Genomic DNA, 15322 nt, shown 5'->3' on the forward strand with positions numbered 1-15322 from the left:
GATCAACTGCTGTAGAAAAAGGTAAATTAATTGAAGTAGCAGCAGTTGTCAACTGATGAGGGACATCAGTTGAAACATAGGTAGAGGAGGCATTCAACTGATGAGAGCTGTTAAGCAGATCAGTTGAAGGACAAACACTTTTCAACTGATGAGGGAGATCAGTTGAAGAAAATGAAGAAATAGGTTTAGAGGCTGTGATAGTTGAGTCTGTGGTGATTGATTTTAAAGGAAAATCCACAGAACACACTGTCACAGAAGAAGGAAGTGGAAGAGAAAGATCCAACAAATCATCAAAATGATGATGATCAATCTCAGAGGGGGGCTTCTCCATGAAATCCAAAGATGGAGAATTTACAAGTGTGGTGTGAATTAATTCCACATCCACAGAGGAGGTTGGGGATTGTGTTTGAGTAGTAGAGATGGTAAGATCATAAATATGGGTGATTTGTTGAGATGAAGAAGGGGGCTGTGACTCCACATTTATTGGAGTCACATCAATCTGACTTTGAGAAGTTAAAGGCATAAAATCCAGAATGGATGCCTGTGTGTGTGCAGAGTGCTTAACTTTGTCACTTCTCATCTTCTTTCTCCCATAAGCTTTTATTGGTGAAGAAGTGGTGTCCCTCCCCCTTTTTAACTGTGTCCCTGGTTGAGGACTATTTTCAATAGCAACATCCTTTTGGGAGGATGCTGCTAGGGATGAGTTTAATTCTATATTAACATCTACAGTCTTTTGGGAGACTGCAGAGTGGCCAGGCTGGTCAGCACACACCTTTCCATCCTTATTCTTAGGGCTTCTTTTATGTTCACCCTTTCCCTCCCCCTCACAACCTCCAATCACACTCCCCTCAGGTTTGTGTTTCTTGGATTTTACAACAGATGTCTTTTGGGAGGCATCTGAGGTTGTTTTAGAAGATTTGGTTTTAGAAGGTTTTGCCACTTGTGTGGGTTGTTGATGGGCCTCTTCAACAGCTCTGATGGCAGAAAGAAAAGAAGGTGAGGGTTGAGAAAGAGTAGTAGGAAAGCCATGTACCTCTTTTTCCTTTCCAGCCTCCATTATTGGCAGGTACACCACCTCCAAGGAGGGGTATAGATTCATCCTAAAGAGATCTTTAAAGACTCTCTTTTCCTGCACAAAACTGGGAAGCTTGGCTTCCTTGTTAGTGATAACTAGCTTTTCATTGAGATGATTAGCTAGCAGCATAAGAAATCTGACATAATAAATATTCCTAGGTCTATCAGTTTTATCACCTAGTTTCTCCCCAATTTCTTGGATCATCAAACCAGCAAAGTTGAAATATTCATTAGTCAGGTACATGTAAAGCATTTGTAGAATCTGGGAAGTAAGAGCATTGAAGTTACTAATTTTACCAGAAAATGCCTTAATAAAAGCATCACACAGATAACTCCATTCTCTCCTAAGACCTCTTCTTTCTATTTTACCTAAGGCATCAGTTGGCAAAACATAATTCATGGCATAAAGTAAATTAACCAACTGAACATCACTAGGCAAAGATAAAACAGTGTCTTCAGGTATTTTAAAGTATGCTTTCATAACATCAGCATTAACAGAATGAGTTTCATTATTAATAGAGAAGGTTAGAGTTTCATTCTCACTATTAAACTCTGCAGAGGTCCACATCTCCTCCACTATTTCATGGTAGATGGTAGGAGCTTCAAGCATAGCATAAGAGAGCTGGCTTGACTTGATGAACTCCATCATCTTGTGATACTCCTTCTCCTCTACAGCCTTGGTATCCACAAATGATGCGAAGTTGTTCTTCTCATAAATGAACCCACTTGGTGCAGTATACTTCTTCATTGGTGCCATTGCAGTTACAGAGAAAACTTGAAGAAAAATTAGAGCTTGCTTTTGCACAGAGAGAGAAGAGAGCTTTAAGAATTCGAAAGAGTGAGATGAAAAGAGATGAAAATAAATTAAAACACTTAAATACTTTCTCAGAAAATTGCTGTGATTGGCTGAGAAATTACCGTTGAGAAGAAATTACTCTTATTGAACTCTACAAAAATTACACACACGATCGTGTGTATAAAGTAGGAGAGAGACAAAAGAAATTTCAACGGCTCAGATCTGATAATACTTTCAACGGATGGAATAAGCGCCTCTTTAAACTTCCTATTCAACTGATGAAGATCAGTTGAAAGCGTCTTCAACTGGTGTCATCAGTTGAATGAAAAACAAAACAAGAGGATATTGTTTCAAACATCAGTTGAAACAATTTCACTAGTTCATCAGTTGAAAGATTATAGACTTTATCCAGAATTATAACTAATTCAATTTTGATAAATCAAAATTAATCAAATTCTGGCTGCCAAAATACAGAAAAATTCACTCTAAATTAGGAGAAATTTAACATACCTAATTTACTTACCAACCTTGTGAATGTGGATTCATCAAGAGGCTTTGTGAAAATATCTGCAATCTGTTCTTCACTTGGAACAAAATGCATTTCAACAGTACCAGCCATCACATGTTCTCTTATGAAGTGGTATTTGATGTCAATGTGCTTGGTTCTTGAGTGTTGTACTGGATTTTCAGTTATAGCAATAGCACTGGTGTTGTCACAAAATATTGGGATTTTTGAGAGATTTAATCCACAATCAAGTAATTGATTTCTCATCCACAATAATTGTGCACAACAGCTTCCAGCTGCAATGTACTCAGCCTCAGCTGTAGAGGTTGATACAGAATTTTGCTTTTTGCTAAACCAAGAAATCAATTTGTCACCAAGAAATTGACAGGTGCCTGTTGTACTTTTTCTATCAATTTTGCATCCTGCAAAATCAGCATCTGAATATCCAATTAGATCAAATCCAGAGTCTTTAGGGTACCAAATACCAAGATTTGGTGTTCCCTTAAGATATCTGAATATTCTTTTTATAGCAATAAGATGTGATTCTTTAGGATCAGATTGAAATCTAGCACAGAGGCATGTAGAAAACATAATGTCTGGTCTACTAGCTGTCAAATATAAAAGAGAACCAACCATGCCTCTATAATTAGAGATGTCCACAGATTTCTCATTAGGACTTAACTCTAATTTGGTGGCTGTTGGCATGGGAGTCTTAGCTTCTTTGCAATCCAATAAATCAAACTTTTTAAGTAGATCATAAATGTACTTAGTTTGATTTATGAATATACCTTCCTTTACTTGTTTAACTTGTAAACCAAGAAAGTAGGTGAGCTCTCCCATCATGCTCATTTCATACTGACTTTTCATTAGATTAGCAAACTTCTTGCAAAGTTTCTCATCTGTAGAACCAAAAATTATATCATCTACATAAATTTGAACCAGAATAAAGGCACCATTTACATTTCTGTAGAATAGTGTTTTATCCACAGTTCCTCTGGAAAAAATGATTATCTAACAAGAATTGAGACAGAGTGTCATACCATGCCCTTGGTGCTTGCTTTAGTCCATAGAGTGCTTTTAATAAAAAGTAAACATACTCTGGAAATTCTGGATCTTCAAAACCAGGAGGCTGACTGACATATACCTCCTCTTCCAGTTCACCATTTAGAAAAGCACTCTTGACATCCATTTGATAAACTTTAAAGTTTGCATGAGCAGCATAGGCCAGGAAGATTCTTATTGCTTCCAGTCTTGCAACTGGTGCAAAGGTCTCATCAAAATCAATTCCTTCAGATTGAGAGTATCCTTTAGCAACAAGCCTTGCCTTGTTTCTGGTGACAACTCCATTTTCATCCACCTTGTTTCTGAATACCCATCTTGTTCCTACAATTGTTCTGTTTTTAGGTTTGGGTACCAGCTTCCATACATTGTTTCTCTCAAATTGATTTAATTCTTCTTGCATAGCAAGAACCCAATCAGCATCTTTGAGAGCATCTTCTATGACTTTAGGTTCATCCTGTGAAAGGAATGCACTGTACAAACACTCATCTTGAGTTGCTCTTCTTGTTTGTACAGATGCATTTGCATCTCCAATAATTAGCTCAAAAGGGTGATCCCTTGTCCACTTTCTTTGTGGTGGAAGTGACTGTCTTGATGATGTGGCTTCATTATTGAAGTTCAGGTTTCCATGTTGGAAAGCTCCCCCTAAATTTGACATCTCATTATTTCTAGACTGATTGAAACTTTGAGACATTCTTTCAACTGATGATTCTTGAGGTGTTTCAACTGATCCCTCCAACGTAGTTTCAACTGATGCTTCAGTTGAATTTCCAATAGCAGTTGTTTCTTGCACTAGAGAGTCATCAGTTGGAACATTAGTTCCAGGATTAATTCCAACATTCTGAATAATGTCATCACAGTCATCATCACTATCATACAGATCACCTTCACCTTCATTCTCAAATCTGAGATTATCATGAAATCCTTCATCTGAGAATCCTCGAATCTTTTTATCATCAAAAACTACATGGATTGATTCCATAACAATGTTGGTTCTCAGATTATACACTCTAAATGATTTTCCATCAGAGTATCCAACAAAAATAGCTTCATCTGCCTTGGCCTCAAATTTTCCAAGATTTTCACCTTGATTTCTTAGAACATAACACTTGCATCCAAATACATGAGTGAAATTAACTTTGTAACCTTTGTCACAGAGCTGACTGATGCTAAGCAAGTTGTGCTTAAGACCAGACACCAATGCAACTTCATCAATGATGACATTCTCTTTTGCAATCAAGCCATATCCCATAGTATATCCTTTGCTGTCATCTCCAAAGGTAATGCTAGGGCCAGCTTTCTCCACAAACTTTGTGAGCAGGGAGGAATCACCAGTCATGTGCCTGGAGCATCCACTATCCAAGTACCACAAATTCTTCTTGTGGTTTCCCTGCACACATTTTACAAACAGATCAAGTTGATTTTGGTACCCAAATTGCTTTGGGTCCAGATTTGTTAGTCTTAGCAGTCTTTTCCACTTTCTCAACCTTTACCTTGGATTGAATTGATTCAATCTTTGGTTTTGGTTGAGAAATTGGAATATCAACTCTGTTTTCAAACACAGGCCTTTGAGGTATGCATACATTGTTCATTCCATGCAAATTTGAATGAAATTGAGGCATGTTAAAGGCATTAAAATAAGGATTGAACATATATGGCATGTTAGGCTGAGAATAAGGATTGTGAGGCAATAAACCAGGCATCATATTCATAGCAGATAAATTCATGTGAGGAACAGATGTCATAGGAATAGGCAAAGATAAATTAGGAGCAATCACAGTTTTACAATTAGCAGATAAATGATTTACACTACCACACTTACTGCAGGTTTTCCTAAGAGCGCTAGCATTGGGAGTGTAATTGGTGTGCTTGTTAACTCCTATTTTGCCATTTCTATTTCCTTTCTTCTTTTTAGTCTCCTCAGATTTATGCTCACTAGTATCCAACTTCTTCTTGTTCTTGTTACTGGAATTAAGAGTGTTATTAACACTATCACTGGTCTCAGAAGAACTATTCTCACCTTTAACAAAATTCTTTTTAACATGACCATATTTCTTGTTAAGTTTCTTGAGAACATTCTTGTCAACTGATGAGTTTTTGTTCAACTGATGACTCTCATCAGTTGAGACTTTGCTTTTCAACTGATGATCATCATCAGTATTCTCATCACTTGAACTGTTCTCAGATACCTCAAGCACTTTCTTATTCCTCTTCCATTCATTCTCTACAAAAGTCTCTCTACCTTGCATGTTAATGATATTGGTGGAAGCATCTCTTCCAGATTTCCATTTGGCAATAATCTCTTGTTCCTTATCAAGCTGCTTTCTTATGATCTCTTCTCTCTTCAGAACAACCAAGAGATCATCCTTGGCTGTCTGACACTCAATTTTCAGCCTCTCAAACTCAATAAATTGAGCTTCTAAGGCACTGTTTCTATCACTAAGAAAGGTGTTAGCTTCCTTAATTCTACTATTTTCCTTAGTGAGAGATTTTAAAGAAACATGCAAATGATACAATTCTGTAGACATTTCATTAATGGTAGCATTGCATTCATCTTTAGTTAACTCAACTAGGTTTGTAGTGAATACCTGACTACTGCTGCCAGTGTTTTCTTCTTGATCTGTGGAGTTGGCCATTAGAGCAAGATTGACAAACTCCTCCTCTTCATCAGAATCATCTCCAGCTGCCCAATCATCCTTTGTGATGAATGCTCTTTCCTTTTGTTTGAGAAGTTCATAATATTTCTTTTTGTAGTCAATGTTTTCACTTGACTTCTTCTCAACTTTAGGCTTTCTGCATTCATTTGCAAAGTGACCTGCATTCCCACAGTTGAAGCACTTGAATTTTGATCTGTCTACCATGCTTCTATCAGACTTGGGATTGCCTTTAAATGATTTTGCAGAATTAAAATTCTTTTTGAATTTCAGTTTGGAGAATCTTCTTGACAGGAAGGCTAGATGCTCATCAATTCCATCACTTTCTTCACCAGAATCAGCTACATCTTTCTCTTTTCTTTTCCCTTTGCTTGACTCTGAGCTCTCCTCTTTGACCAACTTCTCAGTTTCTTCAACTTGAGACTTTCCCTTGTCCTTGACAGTATCCTCTAGAGATGCAACTAGAGCCACAGATGAATGCCCTTTCTTTTGGCTTTTCTCAATCTCTTCATCTTGTTCCATTTAAAGCTCATAAGTCTTTAAGGTTCCATACAGTCTCTCTAGAGTATAGTCTTTAAATTCTTGTGTATTTCTGAGAGAGACTGTCATGGGTTTCCATTCTTTGGGAAGAGCTCTTAAGAATTTCAAGTTTGAATCCTTAACTTGATATACTCTTCCAAAGAGCTTTAGACCATTTAACAGTTTTTGAAATCTGTTAAATGTATCACTCAAACTTTCACTAGCCTTGAAATGGAATGACTCATATTGTTGAATCAGAAGCTGCATTTTGTTCTCTCTTACTTGCTCATTCCCTTCACAGATGGTCCTGATGGTGTCCCAAACTTCTTTGGCACTTGTGCAGCTAATAACACTATCAATCATTTCTTGATCCAAACCATTGAACAGAAGGTTCATGGTTTTCTTGTCCTTGTGCACTTCTTCAGTATCTTCTTGAGAATATTCATGGATAGGTTTTGGAATCATCTTACCTACCATGTCTTCACCATCAGCTCCCATACTTGTGCAGACCTTCATGGGGACATGAGGTCCTTTTTCAATGCAGTTCACATAGCTTTCATCAATGGACAACAGATGCAGATGCATTCTCACTTTCCAGTGAAAATAGTTGTCTTTGTCAAGAACATGAATCTTCACTCCAGCATCCTTCTTTCCCATCTTTCTCTAGCAGTGTTGATCTTTTTCCCTGTTTGTTGGGAACCTCGCTCTGATACCAATTGTTATTTTACACCAACTATTAGAAAGATTGTAGAGGGGGGGGGTTGAATACAATCTTTTACAAATTAAAAGATTCAAGAAGCAATACACTTAATCACAGCAAAACAGAAAACACCAAGTATTTAAAAATACGGGTGGATTGAAAGATCCACCCGTGAGATTTTATATAGAAGAATCTGTGGATTGATTACAATTCGCACAGCTGCTGGTTCATCACTCAAACAAGTTCTAACTCTCAGATTTTTCTCTCAAGTAATTTGAACAAGTTCAACTGATGCTTCTAACTTGGTTATATACTCCAAGTTTTACAAAGTTTTTAGCTAGATTACAAAATGCACTCTAATCTAAAAACAATGCTGCACAACTTTGTCTTATGCATGCTTTCTGAGATGTCTTCATCTTTGACCATCATCTTGATTTGATCCAGATTGCACTGCATGAGATAAGTATGTTTCTGCTTCTTCTTTATTTTCCTAATTAGGCTTCCATGTCTATTTTAGTGTAATTCGATCCATGTGATTTGTCAGACTTAAGCTCTAGTCACTTTCAACTGCTCTTTGCTTCATCAGTTGAAGGTTCTGGTTGCTTTCAACTGCTCTTGACTTTATCAGTTGAATGCTAGGCTCATCAGTTGAATGAATTACAAACTTCATCAGTTGAATGCTGTTCCAGTCTCATCAGTTGAATTCCTCAGCATCATCAGTTGAATACTTTGTCTTCAGTTGAATGCTTGATATTCATCAGTTGAAACATCATCCAGTCTTTATCAGTTGAATAGTTACATCTCATCAGTTGAATATCCTTCACTTAGATAAAATTACATGGCATTGGATATTTACAATTAGCCATCCTATTCTACCCATCCGTTGATAATTCCCAAAGATAAGAAATATAACAATTACAACTGAAATTTGATAAAGAGTCATCAGTTGGAACATTAGTTCCAATAGCAGTTGTTTCTTGCACTAGAGAGTCATCAGTTGGAACATTAGTTCCAGGATTAATTCCAACATTCTGAATAATGTCATCACAGTCATCATCACTATCATACAGATCACCTTCACCTTCATTCTCAAATCTGAGATTATCATGAAATCCTTCATCTGAGAATCCTCGAATCTTTTTATCATCAAAAACTACATGGATTGATTCCATAACAATGTTGGTTCTCAGATTATACACTCTAAATGATTTTCCATCAGAGTATCCAACAAAAATAGCTTCATCTGCCTTGGCCTCAAATTTTCCAAGATTTTCACCTTGATTTCTTAGAACATAACACTTGCATCCAAATACATGAAGAAAGCTAATTGTTGGCTTCTTTCCTTTGAAGATAGAAGTAACATAACAGATAATTAGTATATATAGTAACATAGATTATTACACATATATTACTTAATTATAAGATTCACATATATTACATAATTAAAAGATAATTAAACATCAGTTCATTAATAAAATATAGCAATTATCAAATCTCAAAAACAATAACAGAGCACACTAAACAATAGCAGAGCACACTAAACATTATAAAATCCCCAAATTTCAAAAACAATAACAGAGCACAATATACTTTATAAACTCTGTATAAGCTTGCAAATAACAGAGCATATTATCACACTTGTAACACCAATGAGACTATATTACACAACAAATTCGAATTCAAATCAAAAATAAACAAAAAATGCATGTAATACGAATTGAAAAAAATTATAATAACCTACAATCCCAATTTGTACCACAATAAAAGTGAGAAAAGAGGATATATACCTTAGAGCAACTGAGAAATGAGGTTGTAGATGAAATCCCCAAATTTGATTCAAAACCCTAAACTCCAAAATGCAAACTGAGCTACGAACCAAGCTGCAAACCCTAATTTCTTCAGCAAGAGTCTTCAAGATGTGCTCCTCCAAGATGGGTAACAACCAGGTCTTCAAGATGTGCTCCAAATTTGAATCTACAAGTTCGACAGCGAAGTGAATGGCGAGAGATGATGATGAGAGAGCTAGGTGAAATGTGAGAGTTGGTGAGATGGTGAGAGAGCTGAGGTCGTGAGGTTGTGAGAGTGAGAGATGGCGAGAGAGATGGTGACCGAGAGAGAGAGAGGCTGTCTGAAGAGAGGGAGAGCGGGGAGAGAGGGAATAAAAGAAATATGTATTATTTGGGTTTTTTTTGTTAAGTACAAAAGAAGTGTTTTGTTGTCTGATAAAAGGGGGGAACAAGGCGCGCGTATTTTTTTCGTTTTTTAAACTGCATATAAGATATCGGTTATTTTAATTACCGATGTCTAAAGTACTCTTTTACATTGGTTTTTTCATATTTGATGTTAGAAAAGCTTTTAACATCGGTGGTTTTTACAACCGATGTTAAAGCCGCGATGTTATATCCACTTTTTCTAGTAGTGACTACAAGTTGATTCTAATTTTAAACAACCGAAAATGAAGCTACAAGTTGTTTCCAACTTCAATCTAGCCAATAATGAAGCAACAAGTTGTTTACATGCTTAAACGAGTCAAGAGTGAAACTACAAGTTGATTCTAATTTTAAACAACTGAAAATGAAGCTACAAGTTGTTTTCAACTTCAAACGAGTCTGGAATGAAGCTACAAGTTGTTTCCAACTTCAATCTAGCCAATAATGAAGCAACAAGTTGTTTACGGGCTCTAACGAGTCAAGAATGAAACTAAAAGTTGATTCTCATTTTAAACAACCGAAAATGAAGCTACAAGTTGTTTTCAACTTCAAGCGAGTCTGGAATGAAGCTACAAGTTGTTTCCAACATCAATCTAGCCAATAATGAAGCAACAAGTTGTTTCCGGTCTCAAACGTGCCAAGAATGAAACTACAAGTTGATTCTAATTTTAAACAACCGAAAATGAAGCTACAAGTTGTTTTCAACTTCAAACGAGTCTGGAATGAAGCTACAAGTTGTTTCCAACTTCAAACTAGCCAATAATGAGGCAGCAAGTCGTTTCCGGGCTCAAACGAGTCAAGAATGAAACTACAAGTTCATTCTAATTTTAAACAACCGGAAATGAAGCTACATGATGTTTTCAACTTCAAACGAGTCTGGAATGAAGCTACAAGTTGTTTCCAACTTCAATATAGCCAATAATGAAGCAACAAGTTGTTTACATGCTTAAACGAGTCAAGAATGAAACTAAAAGTTGATTCTAATTTTAAACAACCGAAAATGAAGCTACAAGTTGTTTTCAACTTCAAACGAGTCTGAATTGAAGCTACAAGTTGTTTCCAACTTCAATATAGCCAATAATGAAGCAACAAGTTGTTTACATGCTTAAAGGAGTCAAGAGTGAAACTACAAGTTGATTCTAATTTTAAACAACCGAAAATGAAGCTACAAGTTGTTTTCAACTTCAAACGAGTCTGGAATGAAGCTACAAGTTGTTTCCAACTTCAATCTAGCCAATAATGAAGCAACAAGTTGTTTACATGCTTAAACGAGTCAAGAATGAAACTAAAAGTTGATTCTAATTTTAAACAACCGAAAATGAAGCTACAAGTTGTTTTCAACTTCAAACGAGTCTGGAATGAAGCTACAAGTTGTTTCCAACTTCAATCTAGCCAATAATGAAGCAACAAGTTGTTTCCGGGCTCAAACGAGTCCAGAATGAAACTACAAGTTGATTTTAATTTAAACAACCGAAAATGAAGCTACAAGTTGTTTTAAACTTCAAACGAGTCTGGAATGAAGCTACAAGTTGTTTCCAACTTCAATCTAGCCAATAATGAAGAAACAAGTTGTTTACATGCTTAAACGAGTCAAGAGTGAAACTACAAGTTGATTCTAATTTTAAACCACCGAAAATGAAGCTACAAGTTGTTTTCAACTTCAAACGAGTCTGGAATGAAGCTACAAGTTGTTTCCAACTTCAATCTAGCCAATAATGAAGCAACAAGTTGTTTACGGGCTCTAACGAGTCAAGAATGAAACTAAAAGTTGATTCTCATTTTAAACAACCGAAAATGAAGCTACAAGTTGTTTTCAACTTCAAACGAGTCTGGAATGACGCTACAAGTTGTTTCCAACTTCAATCTAGCCAATAATGAAGCAACAAGTTGTTTCCGGTCTCAAACGTGCCAAGAATGAAACTACAAGTTGATTCTAATTTTAAACAACCGAAAATGAAGCTACAAGTTGTTTTCAACTTCAAACGAGTCTGGAATGAAGCTACAAGTTGTTTCCTACTTCAAACTAGCCAATAATGAGGCAACAAGTCGTTTCCGGGCTCAAACGAGTCAAGAATGAAACTACAAGTTCATTCTAATTTTAAACAACCGGAAATGAAGCTACATGATGTTTTCAACTTCAAACGAGTCTGGAATGAAGCTACAAGTTGTTTCCAACTTCAATATAGCCAATAATGAAGCAACAATTTGTTTACATGCTTAAACGAGTCAAGAATGAAACTAAAAGTTGATTCTAATTTTAAACAACCGAAAATGAAGCTACAAGTTGTTTTCAACTTCAAACGAGTCTGGAATGAAGCTACAAGTTGTTTCCAACTTCAATATAGCCAATAATGAAGCAACAAGTTGTTTACATGCTTAAATGAGTCAAGAGTGAAACTACAAGTTGATTCTAATTTTAAACAACCGGAAATGAAGCTACATGATGTTTTCAACTTCAAACGAGTCTGGAATGAAGCTACAAGTTGTTTCCAACTTCAATCTAGCCAATAATGAAGCAACAGGTTGTTTCCGGTCTCAAGCGAGTCAAGAATGAAACTAAAAGTTGATTCTAATTTTAAACAACCGAAAAATGAAGCTACAAGTTGTTTTCAACTTCAAACGAGTCTGGAATGAAGCTACAAGTTGTTTCCAACTTCAATCTAGCCAATAATGAAGCAACAAGTTGTTTCTGGTCTCAAACGAGTCAAGAATGAAACTACAAGTTGATTCTAATTTTAAACAACCGAAAATGAAGCTACATGTTGTTTTCAACTTCAAGCGAGTCTGGAATGAAGCTACAAGTTGTTTCCAACTTCAATCTAGCCAATAATGAAGCAACAAGTTGTTTCCGAGCTCAAACGAGTCAAGAATGAAACTACAAGTTGATTCTAATTTTAAACAACCGAAAATTAAGCTACAAGTTGTTTTCAACTTCAAACGAGTCTGGAATGAAGCAACAAGTTGTTTACATGCTTAAACGAGTCAAGAATGAAACTAAAAGTTGATTCTAATTTTAAACAACCGAAAATGAAGCTACAAGTTGTTTTCAACTTCAAACGAGTCTGAATTGAAGCTACAAGTTGTTTCCAACTTCAATATAGCCAATAATGAAGCAACAAGTTGTTTACATGCTTAAAGGAGTCAAGAGTGAAACTACAAGTTGATTCCAATTTTAAACAACCGAAAATGAAGCTACAAGTTGTTTTCAACTTCAAACGAGTCTGGAATGAAGCTACAAGTTGTTTCCAACTTCAATCTAGCCAATAATGAAGCAACAAGTTGTTTACATGCTTAAACGAGTCAAGAATGAAACTAAAAGTTGATTCTAATTTTAAACAACCGAAAATGAAGCTACAAGTTGTTTTCAACTTCAAACGAGTCTGGAATGAAGCTACAAGTTGTTTCCAACTTCAATCTAGCCAATAATGAAGCAACAAGTTGTTTCCGGGCTCAAACGAGTCCAGAATGAAACTACAAGTTGATTTTAATTTAAACAACCGAAAATGAAGCTACAAGTTGTTTTAAACTTCAAACGAGTCTGGAATGATGCTACAAGTTGTTTCCAACTTCAATCTAGCCAATAATGAAGAAACAAGTTGTTTACATGCTTAAACGAGTCAAGAGTGAAACTACAAGTTGATTCTAATTTTAAACCACCGAAAATGAAGCTACAAGTTGTTTTCAACTTCAAACGAGTCTGGAATGAAGCTACAAGTTGTTTCCAACTTCAATCTAGCCAATAATGAAGCAACAAGTTGTTTACGGGCTCTAACGAGTCAAGAATGAAACTAAAAGTTGATTCTCATTTTAAACAACCGAAAATGAAGCTACAAGTTGTTTTCAACTTCAAGCGAGTCTGGAATGAAGCTACAAGTTGTTCCCAACTTCAATCTAGCCAATAATGAAGCAACAAGTTGTTTCCGGTCTCAAACGTGCCAAGAATGAAACTACAAGTTGATTCTAATTTTAAACAATCGAAAATGAAGCTACAAGTTGTTTTCAACTTCAAACGAGTCTGGAATGAAGCTACAAGTTGTTTCCTACTTCAAACTAGCCAATAATGAGGCAACAAGTCGTTTCCGGGCTCAAACGAGTCAAGAATGAAACTACAAGTTGATTCTAATTTTAAACAACCGGAAATGAAGCTACATGATGTTTTCAACTTCAAACGAGTCTGGAATGAAGCTACAAGTTGTTTCCAACTTCAATATAGCCAATAATGAAGCAACAAGTTGTTTACATGCTTAAACGAGTCGAGAATGAAACTAAAAGTTGATTCTAATTTTAAACAACCGAAAATGAAGCTACAAGTTGTTTTCAACTTCAAACGAGTCTGGAATGAAGCTACAAGTTGTTTCCAACTTCAATATAGCCAATAATGAAGCAACAAGTTGTTTACATGCTTAAATGAGTCAAGAGTGAAACTACAAGTTGATTCTAATTTTAAACAACCGGAAATGAAGCTACATGATGTTTTCAACTTCAAACGAGTCTGGAATGAAGCTACAAGTTGTTTCCAACTTCAATCTAGACAATAATGAAGCAACAAGTTGTTTACATGCTTAAACGAGTCAAGAATGAAACTAAAAGTTGATTCTAATTTTGAACAACCGAAAATGAAGCTACAAGTTGTTTTCAACTTCAAACGAGTCCGGAATGAAGCTACAAGTTGTTTCCAACTTCAATCTAGCCAATAATGAAGCAACAAGTTGTTTCCGGGCTCAAACGAGTCCAGAATGAAACTACAAGTTGATTTTAATTTAAACAACCGAAAATGAAGCTACAAGTTGTTTTAAACTTCAAACGAGTCTGGAATGATGCTACAAGTTGTTTCCAACTTCAATCTAGCCAATAATGAAGAAACAAGTTGTTTACATGCTTAAACGAGTCAAGAGTGAAACTACAAGTTGATTCTAATTTTAAACCACCGAAAATGAAGCTACAAGTTGTTTTCAACTTCAAACGAGTCTGGAATGAAGCTACAAGTTGTTTCCAACTTCAATCTAGCCAATAATGAAGCAACAAGTTGTTTACGGGCTCTAACGAGTCAAGAATGAAACTAAAAGTTGATTCTCATTTTAAACAACCGAAAATGAAGCTACAAGTTGTTTTCAACTTCAAGCGAGTCTGGAATGAAGCTACAAGTTGTTTCCAACTTCAATCTAGCCAATAATGAAGCAACAAGTTGTTTCCGGTCTCAAACGTGCCAAGAATGAAACTACAAGTTGATTCTAATTTTAAACAATCGAAAATGAAGCTACAAGTTGTTTTCAACTTCAAACGAGTCTGGAATGAAGCTACAAGTTGTTTCCTACTTCAAACTAGCCAATAATGAGGCAACAAGTCGTTTCCGGGCTCAAACGAGTCAAGAATGAAACTACAAGTTCATTCTAATTTTAAACAACCGGAAATGAAGCTACATGATGTTTTCAACTTCAAACGAGTCTGGAATGAAGCTACAAGTTGTTTCCAACTTCAATATAGCCAATAATGAAGCAACAAGTTGTTTACATGCTTAAACGAGTCAAGAATGAAACTAAAAGTTGATTCTAATTTTAAACAACCGAAAATGAAGCTACAAGTTGTTTTCAACTTCAAACGAGTCTGGAATGAAGCTACAAGTTGTTTCCAACTTCAATATAGCCAATAATGAAGCAACAAGTTGTTTACATGCTTAAATGAGTCAAGAGTGAAACTACAAGTTGATTCTAATTTTAAACAACCGAAAATGAAGCTACAAGTTGTTTTCAACTTCAAACGAGTCTGGAATGAAGCTACAAGTTGTTTCCAACTTCAATCTAGCCA

This window comes from Daucus carota, chromosome 2, assembly GCF_001625215.2.
Source record: "Daucus carota subsp. sativus chromosome 2, DH1 v3.0, whole genome shotgun sequence".
NCBI lineage: Eukaryota > Viridiplantae > Streptophyta > Magnoliopsida > Apiales > Apiaceae > Daucus > Daucus carota.